The following is a 19,540-nucleotide window of genomic DNA, read 5'->3' as shown; positions in this document are numbered from 1 at the left end:
TAACCTGAAAATGTTCTTAACCTGGGGTACCACTTTAGCTAATGGGGCCTCCCGCTGCCACTGCACCACTGCCACACGATTTCTGTTCTCATCCTGAAGCAAAGTTCTTAATCCGAGGTACTATTTCTGGGTTAGCGGAGTCTGTAATCTGAAGTGTCTGTAACCTGAAGCATCTGTAACCCAAGGTACCACTGTATCGTTCTCTCGCACATATGATAAAGGGGAATGCAGGGAAATTGCACTTTCAGTGTGATTTCTGTATATGTCCTAATTACAATTTGAAAGTGGTAGGTTTTTGATTAAAAGTATAGAGGTATTTCCCCCCCCCCCAAATGCTGTAGATATTCCAAAATGATGGCGTTTTTTTTTTAAATAAGACAGCAAGCTAATCCTTCTCCTACAAACTAGGTATTTTAATATAGTTTTTGTAGCATAATTAACCCCACTTAAGATATGCATTACTTGTCCCCTTGCCACATTATTCCATTAGTAATGGCTCATTTTGATAAAATCTAATTGTTGCATTTAATAGTAAATTAAAAGTGTTTCATGCTTAGAATTTAGAGGGGGAAAATAATGAGAAAGAGAAAGTTTTCATCCTGTGTATTAGAAGATGGTAAAAGCATTTATAGTTCTGTCCCACATTATTATATTAATGAGTGTAAATTTGTTTTCTTTTTTGATGGACTGACTGATAGATCTGGGAAGTGACATACATGCACATAGTATGTGGATGGGGGTGAACGATAGCCAGAACTTAAAGCGGGGGGGGGGAGGAAGTGTTGCAACAACAATTGCTATGTGGCTGAAGATACAGGCTGCTACTAAACTGTAACAGTGGCTCGGCTTGTCAGTTCTGTAAAGTACTGTAGCAAAATCATGCCTCTTGTCCACTTCAAATTTAATTTCTATGCACCCTAGCTAGGAAGTGCAATATATAGAACTGACCCAGAAGTAAGTTATTTTGTGCATCTTGTTCCTTATATCCTTGTATCTTGGAGACGTGTACTAGGGAGGGGCATAGCCTCCTTAGATCTGTGACTCATCCACTCAAAATAATGTCTGCACTCTGTTGCTTTTAAGCTAGTTGAACTTGCATGACCTTGCAAGAAAACCATTCTGTTTCCATTTTCAGGTTTTCCTGGGAACAAGGAAAAATGAAATCAAAGTAGTTAAATTCTGTAGTTAAATATGCTCTGAGGAACACTCCGCCTGTGGAAGGAAAAGGGCACTTTAGCACCCTTGGCTTGTGCTGTTTGTTAAGAAATGCATGCATTTGATTGGATCTTCCAAAGTAATCCAGCACAGCATTAAAATCATGCCAAATTGAATCTACTTCTGCCTGTTTTCTCAGCAGAAGTAAAAATAAATAAATAAGACTGCACTTATAATTATATTGTCTGGTCAAAAAGCCCTCTGGAACCAAGCTGCAAAGTTGGCACAGAAGCACAATTCAAACAAATAGGCAGAATTCAGATTGCGGAGAAATGCCACAAAAAATTATTGTTTCTGTTTTTGAGTGACGAAAGTAAATTCTGTGATCTTTGGTGTCAGAATACTACTATGCTACTAAGCCTATTAAGTGGTAGCTGCTGCTTGGGGACAAGTTCTGAACGTGGAGAGAGAGAGAGAGAGATTTCTGTTAGCAGTGTTTCTTAATCTGAGGTTTCTATATGTTGCTAGACTAAAACTCCCATCATCCCTGACCACTGGAAAAGCCAGAGGAATGTTCATGTAAGACATGGGATTTTTCAGGCTTCTGGGTGTGTCAACATTAGATAAAAAGTGTGGTATTCATGAAATTGCTGCAGATTTAATGAGGATTTAATTTATTTAAAATGCAATGTTTTATTTCTTCTTAATGTTGAATTCAAACTCCCCTCCCTGTCATCTCCCTCTCAGAACGAAAAAATGAACCCTCTCACTACCACAGGTGTCAAACTGTATTTTGTTAAGTGAACCGAACATAGGAAACAATAGAACAAGAAATGTGTTTATTAAGAGTTCATGATTTAGAGATATTCTAGTACCTGGAACACTAGTATTAATGAAATAGTAATTTGACAAAATGTCTTAAATCTACTAGGAAATGTTATATTAGAGGAAGTCTTGAAATGGTTGTACTAGGTGCTTAGAGTAATCTGAATCACTCTTTAGATTGAAACTGCATTTTATTCTGATCTTTATTCCATGGGATCTACATCAATGGATGAAGACATTTCAGGGTGAAAACAGTAAGGATTGGCGATTGTAAAGGTGTGGATGGTAAAAGTATGGTAAAAAGACGGAAGGATCCCGGCACCATCCGTATGGCACTGGAGCGGCGGCGCCAGCAAACAACTAAGTACAGCACATGTGCACCGTCACTACATACAGTGCATGTGTGCAATGCCACACATGCACTGTACATAGCGATTTGCCGGTGGTGGCTGCTCGGGCTGCCGTGAGCCCCCGCAGGGTGACTTGTTGTCACCCCCGCAGACATGGAACCCAGGATGCACTGTCCCCCCGCCTCCATTGCAACGCCACTGGTCTTCACCATGTTGCAGTCTGTGCTGGTCCCAGTGGTGGAGGAAGCCGCTTGGGTGCCTGGGGCTGCACACCCAGGGGAGGAGCGAGCCTCTGCGGGGCCTCTGGAGTCTGCCTGCCTCCTCCTATTCAGCCACCCTACAGCTGGGGGGGGGAGCAGGCGGATTGTTTGGGCAGGGCAGAGCCTGCACACACCCAAGCCACCGCATCTCTCCCAGGAGAGGCCCTGTGGTGAGTGCCGCCCAGCATTTTGTCACACACACACCCCCAGTGGTGACACCCGGGGCAGCCCACATCCACCACATCCCCCCTTCCTCCACTCCTGGCTCGTCCCACCCATGGCTGCCAATCAGCAGCCACGGTTAGCTACAGGGGGTGGGACTAGAGTGGCAGACAGTGCCATTTTTCTAGAAGAAGAGGTGCCGGAACTCACCATGAACACCTCCCTTGTTCTCTTATAATGGCAATGCCACACACCTGAGAGGTGAGTTGCTGGCAGGTGACTTGCTCAGGTCCATGGAGTTCCTTTTTTTGGGGGTGAATAAACATTATATATTTTGAGTGCCGAAATGCCTCCTTGTGGGGGTGCTCTCTAGGAATTATGAAGTATTTATCAAGACTTTGCTTTATGCATTATGCTTTCAGCTTCAACAGCCTCAGAAAGATAAGGATCTAGAAAATGCTCTATAAAAACAAAAAACAATTGCCATTTTAATGCATTTTGCTCTGCAGCTCCATTTTGAGAATTAGGGTGCCCATTTCTGTTATCTACTAACCATTTTCTAAGAGATACTGAAGAGCTGTATCAGGCCAAATGACAACTATTGATTTCTTTCACACCAAGGCCTGTGGAGCTCACTGAAAGACTAGAGCGGGATTATCATAACTGTAACTGTATTTATTATAGTTACAGGCCTGAAAATAATCTTGGAAAAAATGAATCTTCTACCTAATTCACAGAGTGTTTTAGAATTCCTTGATTATTTTGGTGAGTGCTATGTTGAGCTTAAGGGATGCGGGTGGCGCTGTGGGTTAAACCACAGAGCCTAGGACTTGCTGATCAGAAGGTCGGCGATTCGAATCGCCGCGACAGGGTGAGCTCCCATTGCTCGGTCCCTGCTCCTGCCAACCTAGTAGTTCAAAAGCACGTCAAAGTGCAAGTAGATAAATAGGTACCGCTCCAGCGGGAAGGTAAACGGCATTTCCGTGCGCTGCTCTGGTTCTCCAGAAGCGGCTTAGTCATGCTGGCCACATGACCCGGAAGCTGTATGCCGGCTCCCTCGGCCAATAAAGCAAGATGAGCGCCGCAACCCCAGAGTCGGCCACAACTGGACCTAATGGCCAGGGGTGCCTTTACCTTTACCTATGTTGAGCTTACTTTATTGTTGCAAGATGGCTGAGAATGACGTGTGTTGCACCTTCCAATAAAAATTTACCCAGAGGTGACTTTTAGGCACCTCCTTGTCCTATATTTAGAGATACATTAACAGAAGGGTTCTAGGGGTATGGATAAGTCAGGAAGAGTTTATGAGGCCACTCTTCTGTTGTAATAATACTCACAATTAGGGACGTGGGTGGCGCTATGGTCTAAACCACTGAGCCTCTTGGGCTTGCTGATCAGAAGGTCGGCAGTTCAAATCTGCATGATGGGATGAGCTCCTGTTTCTCTGTCTCAGCTTCTGCCAGTGTAGCAGTTTAAAATCTCACCAGTGCAAGTGGATAAATAGGCACCGCTGCAGCAGGAAGGTAAACAGCATTTCCATGCGCTTTGACACTCTTCATGGTCCTCTGTGCATTAGTAGCATTTAAGTCATGCTGGCCACATGACCCGGAAAGCTGTCTGTGGACAAACACTGGCTTCCTCAACCTAAAGAGATGAGAACCATACCCCATAGTTGCCTTTGACTGGACTTAACCATTCAGGGGTCCTTTACCTTTACCTTATCCTCACATTTCAGATGTGAATAATTAATAATAGCTAATAATATTAATCATTGCTGTTTAGTTTCTATACCAGGAGTCACCAAACGTTTTCAGCAGTCCACTGTCCCTCAGACCTTGTGGTGGGCCGGACTATATTTTGAAGGGGGGGAAATGAACGAATTCCTATGCCCCACAAATAACCCAGAGATGCACTTTAAATAAAAGCACACATTCTACTCTTGTAAAAACGCCAGGCAGGCCCCACAAATAACCCAGAGATGCATTTTAAATAAAAGGACACATTCTACTCATGTAAAAACACGCTGATTCCTGGACCGTCTGTGGGCCGAATTTAGGCAGCGATTGGGCCAGATCCGGCCCATGGGCCTTAGTTTGCCTTCTCATGTTTTATACCCTGTAATTGACAAAATGGCAGTTTACAAGCATAAAATCAATTCATATAAAATCACATACGATGGAAATACACAATAAAGTTGTGGTTTTTTTTGAAATATTGAAATCAACATCCACAACTGAAATGTGCAATAAAGCAACCCCATTGAAGTAGCACAACAATTGAAAAAGCTAAAGCAGTTGAAACAGATGAACTAAGAGGTTCGAGTCAGAAGATCAGGGGAATGCTCATCTTAACAGGTGTGTCTTCAAGAGCCGGATGAATGGCAATACTGATGAGGCCTCTCATATTTCAGCAGGGAGGGTGTTCCACAACATTGGTGCCTCCAGTGAAAAAGCCCACCTCCATGCTGTCAATGCAAGTGATTCATAGAATTGTAGAGTTGGACGGGACCACGAGGGTCATCTAAGTCCAACGCCCTAAAATGCAGGAATCTTATGCCCAACATGGGGCTCAAACCCACAGCCCTGAGATTACGAGCCTCACGCTCTACCTACTGAGCTATTCCCCTTCCCCAAGGACGTTAGGTATTTTCCTTCTTTATTTTTCACTCCTTTTCTTGAGAGCTGGTAGAAGACATGTTCTATCCTTCACTGTTGTTTTCTTTCCATACATAATCCCCCCCTTTCCCTCTCTATATTGCATACATTGATCTACTGAGTTAAAATTATCCCCAACAAAATTTATTAAAAACTCTTGAAATAATGAATGAATGAGAAGAAATTATAGTCTGCCCACAGATGTTCTTTCAGTTTTTTTTAAAGAAAGAGTATTAGCTGGAATAAATTATTCATGGAAAACTATTAAACTTGGTCGTGCGCATTAATGACTTCTAAATCACTGAGTTTACAAATTCAGATGACATTTTTCCTAATAACTGATATCCGAAGGAAAATAGTTGAAACAATGAAATAGGCAATGAGCTATACATAAACATAGCTACAAACAAAACCGAGGAATAATGGTTAATAAAAAACAAGACGTGTTATATTAATGTAACGTAATTGCTTTAAATAACTATTGGCAAATAATACTTTGAGCATCAATCACAGAGCTGCAGAAAAATGCCGAGTATTGAGCTTTGCCTTTTGCTTTCCTTTCGTTGAATAAATGAACATGTTAGGGAGTAAGCCACAGTGGACCAAGTAAACATGCATCGGATTTGGGCTTTTAGGGAGAAATTCAAAACCCACTGGGATGAACAGTGTTAAGTTGTGGGTGAACATATCAGACGACACAGCAATTCTTCAAACAGCTCTTGTTTATTCAGAGGCCAGAACAGAACTGAACTGAAGGGTTCAGCCAGCCTGCTTATATAGAGCTCCAGTACAACGTAACTGTAACAACTTTCTGTAACTATCCAATCACTTAACGTCACTTTCGATCCCTTATTTGCATATGTGGACAGTGTACCCCTGCTGGCCCAGGGTGAGAACTTCAGTACATAACAAGCAGAGTTTGGAATAGGTGTATCTGCAGCTCTGCCTGGTTTAGCCAGCTGCGCTGAGATGGAATTGATAACTATGCCTTCACATGTTCCTACTCACATGGCAGGACATTGAAAGGCTTCTGCTGTTAGAAAAGAAAAGAGAGAAGTTGGCTAGATCAACTTTACTTGGAATAAGGTTCCTCTTTATATAAATAATGCTACTCATTCTTCCACTGGTTAGGAATTTGAGAAAGGCGCTGGATATTTTTCAAAGCCCTCATTGCTGAGATAAGTATGGGCTATGGCAGAATAGATAAGGCATGTCGTTTCTATGGTTTATCATTGATTAAGAAGACAGCATTACACTTTCAATGTGATTTAGAACTAATGAAACACAGTTGCAGTCCATGGGAGACTCACAGCCATAACTTTCGGGGATGCAGCCAAGTGCCATAAACCAACTGGTTCCTATGTCTAGGCAACTCACCACCTAATGGGAGGCACCAACTATGTATTTGATCCTTCAGTTACTGGGGTCATCTTCAGAAATAGATCATAATTTTTTGTAGGTTTATGGCGCTGAGACAAGATACAGGAGAATACCTTTAACACAGAGAGAGGATTAAGGCTGCAATGTGTGCATATTCTTTGGATAAATGCCGAACGGGCCTGGATTTCTGAAACTGGTATATGAACTGAACATTTCACTGCCTCTGCAGTTCCTGCACACGCCCCACCATTTGCTGGCTTGTAGAAAGGAACTGCTTTAAAGGCATCACCAACTGGGTTTTCTGTGCAGTGATCATTGACTCATGCACATATACATCTGCAGTGCAAAAACCTTTAGCTTTGATGGCTTTAAAATGGCAATAGCAGCTTAATGAGGCTGGTGGGGATAGGGCTGTTCAAAGAGGTCAGTGCCAGATACAGAAGATGGAATCAGCAAGCTATCTGGAAAAAGTGTGGCTGAGATACCCACAACACCTTATATCTCTCCATTATTTCTCCATTACTTCTATCTGCACACCAACTCAGATGCGGTCTAAAAACATTTGATGGCTTCCTTTTTTTGCAATCTCTCCACTGTTCATTTTATTCTGATTGTATTATTATTATTATTATTATTATTATTATTATTATTATTATTATTTTAAGTTAATTGCCTATTCCTATCACACTTCCAGAAGAAATCCAAGGGGTTCCAGTTTGAGACTGCTCCATGTTGTTTGAAGACACATGGTTGCAATAATAAGGCACTGGCAGACTCCAGGAGCAAAATCCAGTTTGCAATCTGAAATATAGGAAGCCAACAAAACTTATGCTGGCTTAAATTAAAATACAGCTCAGGTCTCCGCTCAGGTGAGGAAGTTGTGTCAGCATATCTCCGGCTGAGCTGGGATGTGGAGCTTGCACCAGTGTAGCCCACCTGCACCAGAGATCTGCAGTATCCCAGCTTATATTTGGGTTCATCTGAACCCAGTGCACACCCCCTAGCAAATGCCAACTTCAGAGGAAATGTTTTCCTCAGGACCACAGTAGGGTGTGGAGAGGATTACATTCCTCCTCCACATCTTGTGCAGTCTCAATGATGATCAGTCCTATTCCCATGGATATTAATTGCATTTTTAAATTGAAAGGTGCATTTAATGCCTCCTCTTGTTTAGCCATCAGACTGCTGGTCCCCATTTACACACCTGCTTACATGACTGTCTCTTAGAGCCTACTTGCCTCTAGGTCTCCTAGCACACCCAGCCTACTGCATTTATTCTGACTTTTCAGAAACAGTAGAACCTTTTAAAAGCACAGAGCATTTCAAAATCCAGGAGATCTAGCTGCAGATTTCCCCCCCCAAAGCTCTAGTGATCAGATGCTAACTAAATTAAAGTAGCAAGGCTAAACTCCAGTTGAAAATTGCTGGCAACTTTCCCTCAAGATTTATTTGTTAGTAGAGTTATATAAGCAAAGCTAACACAAACTACAAAGTGTGGGGAAAGATATAGATAGGTGAACAGGCTGTGCCTCTGAAGATCACATTCAAGAGCTTTCATTCTCAGAGGAGGGAAAGTCAAAGAAAGAAAAGGTGTGGACTGGAACTTCGAAACAGCAAACAATGCTCCCAACTCATTCTTTAATCCCTTGCATTGTCTTCAGAGGATATCCCTTCAATAAGAAGTGCAGCACTGAGAATTAATGGAAAAGAGAGAATAAAAAATCTGGAACTTTTCCTCTACCCTTGCTTTCTGCCTTCTCTTCAAGATCCTGCACTAATAAAAAGAGAGAAAATATTACCTGCAACTTCTTCTGAACAAGCTACGAATGCAATATCATCTTGTTTAAAGATTATTATTCTGGTTGGGGGGGCAGAATTACTTCCTCCTTACTGTTAGCATGGCATTATCCCTGCTGCAATATTTGGTTTATTACATTTATATCCTTCTCTCGGTCCTGCACAGGCATGCTTACTGGGGATGCAGGACCTTGTTGGTGGCTGCTCCCAGACTTGGAAATATTTTGAGGAATGCATGCAGTTAACTTCCTGAGAAGCCTATAAACCAGCCTTCCTCAAAATTGCACCTTTTCTAGATGTTTTGGAGTACAGCCCCCATGAACCCTGGCCAGGATGGCCATGGCTGATGGGAGTTGTAGTCCAAGCATCTTGAGGACATGAAGGTGGGGAAGGCTGGTAGAAGCTGCATCTTCTAAATTCACTGCTATGCTGGGAAGCATGAAAGCAAATTGCGTAAGTCCATTGTGTCTTCAAAAACTAGAAACAAGTGAGAAAGAAGAGCAAAATCAACAGGCATGGGGTCTGCATTACACCTATTCATCTCTGGCTTTGTTACATTCACAGCAATTATATTTGAAACATGGAAATGAAAAAAGCTATTGTTTACAAAGCAGAAAGTAATGTATTGGCCACTGTCTCTGCCCTTTTCCAGGTTGTCAGCAAAATGTGTAAACACAACTCATTGTTCAAAATTCAATTACACTTTGCATTCCTCTGGAATCTGCAGATATGTTGAGGTTGAGTGGCATGCTGGTGAATTCAATTCGTTGCCCATTAACCCGAAAGTACTGCAGGTAGTGAAGAAATTCTCCATTCGGTGGGAATAGGGAACTCTATTCAGTTCCAAGATGACATTTAGGCTGCATGCTGAATTTTATTCTTTTATAAATCTTTTAGCATTAGCATAACTTGCTTTTTACTAAGAAATTAGGTGATTAATAATAAACCTTAACATTTGCATAGCACTTTCAAGTGTTCAAAGTGCTTCACATGCATTATCCAGTTGCAATCCTTACAGCATTCCTGTAAGTATTTGTATCCCCCATATCGCAGATAGAGGGACTAAGGCTGAGAGTGACTTGCCTGAGGCCATGTTGTGAGTTCATGGTGAACGAAAGATTCAAACCAGGGACTTCCTGATTTGTGGCTCTTAGCCACTATGCTACACCAGATCTCAAGCTCTTATTACTCATTGACATAACTAGTAGGAGTAGATGAAGGTTATATATCAGCTCTAAGATTCAGCTTGTATCTGTATCTACATTCTGGCTTATTACTGAGTCGCTGTGAGCTCTCTCCATTTCAATCTGTGTCTTGGCTTCCAAGACACAACTTTCCTCCATATGCTATATTAGGCCAACTAAAACTCCCAAATTCACATTAGTTCCATATTTTTTCTCTAGTTATTTCTCATCTTTAAAAAAAGGAGGTGGTAGCATGTTGTGTGTTCCTACTTATATGCTTTAAAACCTCCACAGTGGTTGTTTGTGTCCTTTGAGATAGGCCTCCAAGTCTCCAATATAGGTTGGAGGTAACTAGAATTCTACCTCTAGGGTTCTGAAGACCTATGTTTCTTGTTTTTGTTAAAACAGAGAAACATAGGGTTTTAAAAACCCATTGAAGCTTTTTTTAAACTCTTCCAAAAAATTGAACTTCCCTGAGTGGTTATTCTACACCAGAGCTTTCCAAACTAGGTGTTGTGACATGTTAGTGTATCAGCTGCAGTGTGTAGGTGTGTCAGGCAAATGCTCTCCACACTCCTTCCGGGGCTGGAAAGGGGTTAGTTTAACCTCCAGTTTGCTACTAAAACTGAATTACTGTGTTGTGAAATGGTGCAAAACTGAATTACTGTGTCACAAAATGATGCATGTCTAAAAAGTGTGTCACCAACATGAAAAGTTTGGAAAGCTCCGTTCTACGTGAACCGATGCTCAGCTTTTAATAGGGGACACCTGCTATCAGGAAGAATGAAGGAGGTGCCTCAGGTGGCAAATGCTGGGGCAGAGAGGTGCTTGAGAACATAGCTGTTCACACAGCTTGCTCTGCACCCAGTAAGGAAGCCTGCTACCTTCAATTGAGGTACTACAGCAGGTGCTGAAGTAAGAATCAATTGCCAGTCCAATCAGTTTCCAGGCAAGGGGTCATAAGAAGATGTTGTTGCCTGGCTAACACATCTGATATGTCACATGCTGACTTCTCTTCCATGTGAGCACTGTAGTCTTTAAAGTGGGTTTCTTGAGTGAGAAAGTTTTTGGAACGTGGATAGCTGCCTTAGGCTCCTGGAGCATCAAGCTCAGCTTGCAGGGCCTTTCCAAGGTTTCAGATAGAGATGAGTGAATATGACTATTTTGGTTTCTTCCCATTTCTCATTTTTCCAGTCTCAAGTTCAGTTATTCACATTTCTACATCCAGTTGTGATTTTCCATATATGTCCTCATGAAAAGTCACCAGCATTTTAGTGCTAATTTCTCTTAATACATGCATTTTCATATGCAATTTTGCTTAAGATGCACCTTTTTGTTTGCAAAGTGATCTCCTCTAACATAATACATTTTTGGCATGTTATTTTCAGCAATATATGCATTTATAGGCACACTTTACCCTAGTATGTACGCCTTTTGTACATATTGCTTGGCTGTAGAAATGCATTGCAAAACTTGGGTGAGTGGCAAATTTTGAAGGAGGGCTGCATTTCAGTCTTTGGAAAGAGCATGTTAGGCAGGTTTACCTTTACATGCAAACTGAGGTAATTTCCTCCTCCGATCCTAGTTTCAGATGGGAGCGTTTTTCCCTCGTCCCTCCCTGGAGATGTCAGGGGTTGAACATGGTACCTTGTGCGCTCAAAGCAGATGTTTTACCACCGAGCTATGGCCCAGCCCTTGGAGCGCAATTGATTTTAAAGATGTGATTACCTTTGAGATTCAGAGCTTGGGCTATCAGTTTGTGTTTGCTGAGTTGCCGTAATGACTGCCTTGAAACAAGCGGGAGGGAATCAGTCCCCTGGGAGTATGGGTGAGAAAGTGCTGAATCATAATTTCAAATAATCAATGCAACCGTAAGGAGTGGTGGCACAGCTGAGACTTCTTTTGTCAGGTAAAATGTGCCCCCTATGGACATGATGAAGCAATCTGAAGAGAGCCATTTTTCTTTTTAACCACCTCACGCAGCCGCATGAGCCTGTCAAAGCCTGGCTTTTATCTCTTAAATTATAATTAAGGCATTAAATTGTATTGTTGAAAAGCTTCTACTTAAGAATGAACCATGAATCTGAATAAAGAAAGGGTTAGTGTGTGTTTGTGTGTGTGTGTTTGTGTGTGTGGAGGGGGGGGATAATCAGAAATTAACCAGCTGAAAAATAAACAGAGATGCCATTATTTCACCCAGAAGCAGGCGCTGAACAAAGAGAGACACATTTATTTAAAAGTGCACAAAAAATACATCAGCCTGCAGTTATCAGCTCACCATGACAGTCACAGAATCAAAGTTTAATTTGGATAAATAGATTGGAAAAGAAATGTTGTTTTCTGCTGGCAGGTAAGCCTGTTTTCAGTTCAGATAAATTGTTCCACCAAATAACTTATATTGACAGGCTTATGAGGAAAGCAAATATGATTGTGAGCTAAGGGTACAAGTGGGAATAGTGTGAGAGAGTGTGTGTATGTGTGTAATTTATTTATTTCATATCAGCTGGAAATGCTGTGGATTCTGAAGCTGCATTTTGCTCCAAGTTACAACCTAGGCTATACAGCATGCCTGAGTTTGCCTGACAGAGAGGGTTTTCTTCTTTTCTTTTCCCCTTTACCCCCTCTCTTATTTATTTTTTTAAAAAATGGCTTTAGGATGAATAATAGAAAATAAGTTATTCTCTTTTAAAGTGCAAAGGAAAGCAAAGATCAAGATTCTAGCAAGTGTATCTTGCGAGCATCTTTTCTAAAGGCAAGAAAACATAACAGTCCGTAGAGCAAATATAAATGATGTGGCTTATGTCCTCCGGTATTAATTGCTGGTCGAAAATTGCTGGCATCAGGAATGCCAATTTAAATAAAATATTAAGGAGGGGCAGATAAGCCCCACCCCACATAACTGATGACATGATGTGGTGCACACACAACATTTGAATGGCAATGCCCATTAACTTGGGGGAGGGGGGCAGTGACCACCTCAAATATTTTACAGTGGTACCTCAGGTTACATACGCTTCAGGTTACAGACTCCGCTAACCCAGAAATAGTACCTCGGGTTAAGAACTTTGCTTCAGGATGAGAACAGAAATCGTGCTCTGGCGGCGCGGCGGCAGCAGGAGGCCAATTAGCTAAAGTGGTGCTTCAGGTTAAGAACAGTTTCAGGTTAAGAACAGACCTCCAGAACGAATTAAGTTCTTAACCCGAGATAGCACTGTACTGGAGGAGCCAAAGGGACTTTGGGGCTGAGGAGTTGGCTCCAATGGCTGACTTGATATCTTTGATTGCCACAAGAGCCATGCTATCCAACACTTCATGGATGAAATTGCTGTTGTGTATTTTAATACGACACAGCCAGGCTGTTATCATGGTAAGGTCCTGTCTAGCACCCCAGCTGCATGTGGATTTATGGCAGAGACTAGAGAAATGCTAAATAGGTGGGTGGGAATTATGGGGTGGAAGCAGGCTAGGCATCTTATGTGCCCTCATCAGAAGTTCCCTGTGAAGAAATCACCAGGGGGATATTTTCATGGCCTGGAGCTACATACCTTCACCTACTGAAGAGACAGAGGTGACCCTAACATACACAGAAACCAAGTGTATGTTGTAAGAAAGGGGTTTATGAACCAAGTTCTGGCATAAGAACAATATGGGGGCAGGGCACAAAAAGGACAAAGTACACCTCAGATGGAGGCAACCTTGTCTTGGGATGTGGGAAGGTATTGCTTTCCATTCCAATCTGCATTCACATGCAGCAATGTTCTTGTTCACTGCAGTTTGGTTTCTTATCAAAACGACGTTGTTCGTCTCACTGTCTGATGTGGTAGAATTTTATGTAAATAATTATGTTGTTATGGTATCATTATATTATTTCAATGCAAGTGAAACACAGTGCTCACAACAACAACAACGACAGCAAATATCAATTGCATTTGCAGGATTGATTTTTCATAGAATCATAGAGTTGGAAGAGACCACAAGGGCCATCGAGTCCAACCCCCTGCCAAGCAGGAAACACCATCAGAGCACTCCTGACATATGGTTGTCAAGCCTCTGCATAAAGACATCCAAAGAAGGAGACTCCACCACACTCCTTGGCAGCAAATTCCACTGTCGAACAGCTCTTACTGTCAGGAAGTTCTTCCAAATGTTTAGGTGGAATCTTCTTTCTTGTAGTTTGGAACCATTGCTCCGTGTCCGCTTCTCTGGAGCAGCAGAAAACAACCTTTCTCCCTCCTCTATGTGACATCCTTTTATATATTTGAACATGGCTATCATATCACCCCTTAACCTCCTCTTCTCCAGGCTAAACATGCCCAGCTCCCTTAGCCGTTCCTCATAAGGCATCGTTTCCAGGCCTTTGACCATTTTGGTTGCCCTCCTCTGGACACATTCCAGTTTGTCAGTGTCCTTCTTGAACTGTGGTTCCCAGAACTGGACACAGTACTCCAGGTGAGGTCTGACCAGAGCAGAATACAGTGGCACTATTACTTCCCTTGATCTAGATGCTATACTCCTATTGATGCAGCCCAGAATTGCATTGGCTTTTTTAGCTGCCGCGTCACACTGTTGGCTCATGTCAAGTTTGTGGTCAACCAAGACTCCTAGATCCTTTTCACATGTACTGCTCTCAAGCCAGGTGTCACCCATCTTGTATTTGTGCCTCTCATTTTTTTTGCCCAAGTGCAATACTTTACATTTCTTACATTTTTGTTCAGAGGTGGGACAAATAAATGAGGCACAGCAATTTCTGCTCCTGTTTCCATTGAAATTCTCTGACATCCCTGACTCTGTCCCATGTGCTTCAGATTTCTGAAAGAGAAATAACAGAATATTTCACATTAATGCTCCCATCCAACTTGTATTTTGTCTCTGAGGTAAATCCCATTGATTTTGATGGAGTTCACTTTCAGACAAGCATGCTAGCGATTACTGTTTTATTTTAATTTCCAGTGTATGATTCAGTTATAATTTTGTATGTGAAAAGTGCCTTTCCTTCAAGGAACCACAGGGGTCCAGCAATGGTGGGGGAACGCTTCATCAAAATTTAATCTATTTTTCTCCTTCTAAAGGAAAAAGAACTGTGCAAAAAGAAACTCACCACCCAAGGCTGACTTTTAAGCATTAGCTACCCTGCTCATAGGCAGTGAATCCTTTGGGAATGCATTCCCACAGTTTTTCATCCAAAGGTTCATGGAGCGGGTGGGCTTTGTTCATGTCCCCCCTCCCCCCACCTTAACTCCAGAAGTTATAGCTACCTCAGGTAGCAGTGCAGTTTGTCATGAGCCCCATGGAGATATCTTGGCAGCGTTGGACAGAGGAGGAGAAGGAATGGTACAAGAGTACAGAACTGGATCCTGGTAAGGGGCCCAGCATTTTGGGAAGTGCTGATCTAGATGCCGGGAAGGGGTTGAGTGAGTTGTCAGAGGAGAGGTCAGCCTAAGTGACATCAGATACCCAGGCCACTGTGGAAGAGTTGCCTCATTTGCCACACACCCACACACCCCATCAGTGAAGTGCTGCCCACCTCCAGGAAAGTTTCTCAGGCTACCAACAGTGAACCAGCTGCATCAACTCCATCTCCATCACTGAGGGTGCATCAACATGCGAGATATCAGCAGTTCCAGCTTACCCCTGGGAGTGTCCAACTACTTGCCCAGTCCTGTAGTTTTGTGACATGGATGCATGAATGAATGCACCTACTCCGCTCTTCAAAAGGAGAGCCCTGGGGAAACATCAAGTGTTGAGATGATGCCATATCTTACGTCTAGCTGTATAACTTAGAGTTCTGCTCTGCCTTCTGAACTGTAGAGCCTGTGACCTGATCTATGTTTGGCACTGTAGTGAATTCTGGAACAAAACCATAATAACCAAACCAAGAGTCCAAGTACTGAGTCCGAAAATGGAAGTCAGGACGCAGCTCTTCTTGGGAGCTGTCAGCCACTTTCTTGAGTGGTGGCCAACATTTCCCCCCACCTCAGAATGATACTGCATTTCGGACATCTTTATAAGAAGGAAAGGATGACTCTTAGCTATTCTTTACAGATGGTTGAAGAAAAACAAAATGGCTGGTGCCACCTTCTTCAAATGATATGCGCCACTTCACCTCAGCATCCCCCTATGATTGTTTACATTTTAAAATTTTTCCCTTAAGAGCCTCCTGCTATTTTTAAGGCACCATGGAACTCTCCCAGAGTTAGCCAACATGATGTCCACTAGCTGCTGCAGGACTGCAGCTCCCATAATCCCTGCCCATTGACCATGTTGGCTGGGACTGATGGGAATTGTGTTTCAACAACATCTAGAGATCCTTGCCTACCCCTGACATATGCCGGCTTTCAACTAGCCCACAGAGCTGAGTACAGGAAAGCCCTCAACTTTATACCATTCTTGTAAAGAGCGCTGAGCTAATATATGTTCAGTGCTTTCAGCACTGATGATGAATGCTAAGCATTGTTGCTATTAATGACCAATGTTTTGAGCACTTGATGATTTCAAATGACCATTTCTGGCATGGTGTATGTGCCATCTCTAAGTGCCTGGAGAGCCGCTCCATCTGTAGCTTATATCTATGTGCTGATATGGCAGTACCATTAGCACTCTGTTACCCTGGATTTCTGAGCTGTTAAAGCAGTCATGCAGTGAATATTAAGTAGCTACTAGAATGCCAATGGTTCTCTAAAACTTGGAACCCATCAGTATATATGGGCAGTTAAGATGATTTGCTTCAGTCTGCATTGCTTCTCCGCCTCTCACTCACTCTTCAATTGCCCAGTGTGGAGTTAGCCTTCTGGAGCCCTGTACTATGGTAATTTTGCATTTTACAACCCTGATTATATTTGCTACAATCTGCAGATTTGATTTGCTCAATACGTCCTCCTCCTTTTCATAATATTCATGGACAACAGGTACTACTAGGGCAATCCATTCCTTGTCATCAGTTTCCATTCTCTAGCTGTTTAAAATGAACACACTAAGTGTTTCCAAAGTAGTTTACTGGTGTGTCGACATCACACTGTGCAACCCTTAGGAAAAACCCAGGGATTCTCTGCCTGCCCTGAAATGTGTACTTGGCTTTCTTAGGTTGAAGACTGTATGTCCATTGCCTGTTCAGACACTGTCTTGCTGTTATCATTGCAATAAACAAGTGAGACCTGCAACAAAATGCTGCAGTATATGCTGTTCCCTTCCTCACAGGAGCGCTCCTATTCAGAGTTACAGCCAGTCAGCCCTGCTCAGCCTTTCGGGGGGGGGGGCTTTTGGGGGAGGGATTTGTACCTTCACAAAACTCAAGGTTTCCTCAGGCATGATGCCTGTTCTCAGTGACCCTCTTTTGGCTCTATCGGCACTTACCAACCATGTCTCCTATTAAAGGGAAACAAGGAACACGTCCTTTAGATTTCTTGGTGTGAAGAAACTACAGCAGCAATCCAGTCTAATCAAGCAAACAAAGGTAAATTGCGTCTTCTCTTCTTTACTTCCCAAAGTTGTCTTACTGCGAGACAAGATTACTTTGTAAAATGTATGCCAGGGTGCTAATTATGTAGAAAGCTGCTGCACAGAAGGTTTTAAGCAAAAGTTCACGACAGGGATGAAAGCATCCCCGCGAAGCTGCGGCACGTTGGAAAACTCTTAAGTGGCTGCTTGTTCTTGAACGCATACAAAATTTAATGAGTTTTGGAACCTGAACTGATTGAACAAATTAATGAGGTTCCGTCACCTTTGTACTCCCTCAAGATCCCCAAAGAATTCGAAAGTATCTGCCTTTCCCTGAAGACTCATTTCATTTCATCTCCTTGGGTTCCCCCCTTCCCCACTCCATTTCTTTTTCAGCCATCCAGGATTTGCAAAACCTAGAAGTGTTCTCGATCCAAGGTGAAACACATGGCAATTACAAAGTGACTGTGCTTCATGTCCAACTAACAATTGCTAAAGTAGCAATTTCTCCTTGTGGGGCCCATTTTTATACTGTAATGCTGACCCCACTTTGGGTGCTGAGAGGTTCCAAGGGTGCTGTGCTTGCCAGGTTTTAGTTTCCTTTGGACGGTGGTCACTGGAGACATACAACATTCTGTAATATTTCGGTTTATTTACAACAAATAAATGAATTGAGCAGAGCTCAAACACTCCCAGCAAACTGCCAAAGACCACTGCACCTATACTAGGAGTCTGGGGAGAAGGCAGAACTTTAAGATGCTCCCAGACACTCTCTGCATCTCTCTGTCCTTCTTCATGTCTACCAAACTGCAGCTGGGGATGCAAGAAGGCATTGTTTTCTATTCCACTCTGCATTCATTTCATGCAGCACTGCTTCCATTCCACTGCAGTCGGTGTTCTACCAAAAATGACATTATTTAACTTGCCATCTATTGTGGCAAAATTACATAAATTTACATAAGCAACTGTGGCACAATGTTTCATATACACACAGGTCCCACCTGCCAATCACAATGTGTTCCTTGGAAATCATTTGTTAGGTGAGCGTTTGCATAACAAGTCAATGGTTGCCATGGATTCCTATGTGAAAATTTCTAATGCATTCCTGGTGATGGAATTTTGACTGCAAAAGGCCAAAATAACCCAGGAATACGCAGGAAAAAATGCTCTTTGGTTTGTCTGATCACACCTCTTCCTTCCTTCCATTCCTCAGACAACCAGCAAAAAAGCAAACAAGGAAGTAATAAAAATACTCTGTGTTTGGATATCTGACTCTGCAGTGTACATAGCTAATTTTGGGTACTAATTCCGTATGTCTGGATAAGTGAATTTTTGCAGAGCAAATATTCGTAAACCAGGATGTGTGTATGCATGAACTCAGCCTTACAGATTTTCAGTACTGGAGTACATGAAAATTTTGTGGATTCCAGAGTATGCAACAAATACGAAACCTTAGCTCAACTTTCACTATAGTACACGAAAAGACTTCTTGTAAAAAGCTTCATCATGAAATAATTGTAGTGTAGCAATGCTAGTCAAAGCAGAAATGACTCATTATGAACTTCTGTTCCTAGACAAAGTTTTATCCCGAAATACATACAAGTCACTTGTCTCAGCATGATTATTGTTTCCAGAGTACAATATAATGGAAAATGCTCATCGTGCTCAGAAGTAAGAAACAATTTACTGCTTATTCTGCTATTATAAATTTAGCTTGATATGCTGTGCACAATAGCTTAGCACGCTAATACTTTATATGCTTTGTTGCCGCAAATCAACATGAAACGGCAAATGGGGAGGGGAGAGAGGGAATGACTTCAGTCTTTTGTTTCCGAAAAACCATTGTGTGGAATTGAAAAATTCTCATTGTTTCTAAATGTATGTGCCCTTAATCAGGATATTATACCAGAAAACCATATCTAACAAAGGCCAATCCAGCGTGTATTTGTGAAATGCTGAGAAAAGAATTTTCACATAAGCCATATTGTGTTTTTTATTTACTTGATTTGTATTGTGCTCTTTGATCTAGAAAGGTTCCTAAAGTGACCAACATGAAATAATACACCAGGGCTGTTACAACTGACTTTGGTTGTCTGTTGGAGCATTTAAGCTTCTGGGACATCCAAAAGATTGTGATATACAGTGGTACCTCTGGATACGTACACCTCCAGTTGCGTATCCTTCAGGATGCAAATGCGGCAAACCCACAACCAGAGGTACCACTGTACTGCCATTTATATCTTTATCACATTCAAGCTTAGTATCAAGAGGCAGTGGGACACGGGTGGCGCTGTGGTGTAAACCACTGAGCCTCTTGGGCTTGCCAATCAGAAGGTGAG

This window comes from Podarcis filfolensis (genome assembly GCF_964270895.1).
Source record: "Podarcis filfolensis genome assembly, chromosome: 3".
In the NCBI taxonomy this organism is placed as follows: domain Eukaryota; kingdom Metazoa; phylum Chordata; class Lepidosauria; order Squamata; family Lacertidae; genus Podarcis; species Podarcis filfolensis.
This window is presented reverse-complemented; position numbering follows the sequence as displayed.